Here is a 1,586-nt window from a genome sequence, read left to right as displayed (position 1 = left end):
AAAAAAAAAAAAAATGTGTGTGTGTATTCCAGGCACTGATAACATAGGAAAGAAGACTTTCATTTATTCATCTGTCCATTCAAAACACGTTTGCCAGACACCTGCTGTGTGCCAGGCTCTGTTAGGGGGGATGGCTACAAGATCCCTGCCCTTATGAGTTCACGTGGAAACAGAACTGATAATGCATGTGGTAGATTCAGATAGTCAGTGTTATGAAGAAAACAAAACATGAGAGAAGGTGTCTGGGATGGGCACAGGCTGTTCTGAAAAGGCCTCGAAGAGGAGGTGACCTGAATGAGGAGCCTTCAGGGGGGAAACGGCCAGGCAGTGACAGCAAATGCAAAGGCCCTGGGGCAGAAACAAGACAGTGTGTTTAAGGGGAAGAGAGAAGAGTTGAGGGAGAGGAAAAGGGGGTGAAGTTGGAGGCAGGGAGGGTGGGGAAGGGGTGATGGGCGATGCTCATGGTAAGGAGGTGCTGGTGATGAAGCAGGGGCAGGATTCTGTTTTGATCTGTTCTGTTTTGTTCTCATCTATTCTGTTTTGTCCTGTTCTAATCTGACCTTCTGTTCTGTTCCGAGCTGTTCTGATGTGACCTGTTCTGTGCTGATGATCTGTTCTGTTCTCATCTGACCTGTTTTGTTCTATTCTGATCTGTTTTGTTCTGAGCAGTTCTCATCTGACCTGTTCTGTTCTAACCTGTTTTGTTCTAATCTGACCTGTTCTGTTCTGAGCTGTTCTGACCTGTTCTGTTCTGATCTGGTCTTCAGTCCTGTCCTGTCCTGTCTTATCCTCTCTTACCATTCCATTCTATTTGGCTTCTATTTGGAGAGCATCAAAATGCCTTTGATACACTGGTTCTCAGCTCTGCTTTCACATCAGCACCATCTGGGGACTTATTTAAAAAACAACCGATTTCTGAGACTTGGGCCTCAGTGGAGCCCCGTGGAACCAAAGGTTGGAGGCACTGGGCACTGGAAGTTCCCGGGTGATTGCTGTGCAGGGGAGGGGAGGCCGTGAGACCCTAGGTCTGTTGTGTGAACAGATCACAGGGGCGAGAGTGGATGTGGAAAGTCCAGGTGGGGCCTCATGGCCAGGGGAGAGACAAAGAACTCCGAGCAGGTGCAGGCCTGGCCGGGTCCAGGTTTCTACTCATGTAAAGATAAATGGTGGGGGGGGGGGGCCTGAGGCACCACTGTCCCCTGCTGTGCAGGCTCAGCTCAGCCTGGAGTCCAGTCTTTAGGCCCAGACCTGCCTGCACCCCTGGGCATAGCTGGCCTCAGAGAGGGTGTGAGGGTGCCCCACCTGGCCAGGAAGTGCCATTTGTTCACCCACTCACCCATTTATTCATTTATATGTTTTTCATTAATTCACTCACTCATCATCTATCCATTCACCAGTACATTACCCACGCGTTCGCTCACTCACTCACGGTTGCTCATCCACACAGTCAACTCACTCATTCAGTTACTCACTTATTCGTTCTGTCACTCACTCATTCACTCACACACACTTGCTCACTTATTTGCTCATTCAATCGCTCTGCTCATTTGTTCACTCACTCATTCACATATTCACTAGTCATTCAT

This window comes from Otolemur garnettii, unplaced genomic scaffold (assembly GCF_000181295.1).
Source record: "Otolemur garnettii isolate 467f Iridium unplaced genomic scaffold, OtoGar3 scaffold00232, whole genome shotgun sequence".
In the NCBI taxonomy this organism is placed as follows: domain Eukaryota; kingdom Metazoa; phylum Chordata; class Mammalia; order Primates; family Galagidae; genus Otolemur; species Otolemur garnettii.
This window is presented reverse-complemented; position numbering follows the sequence as displayed.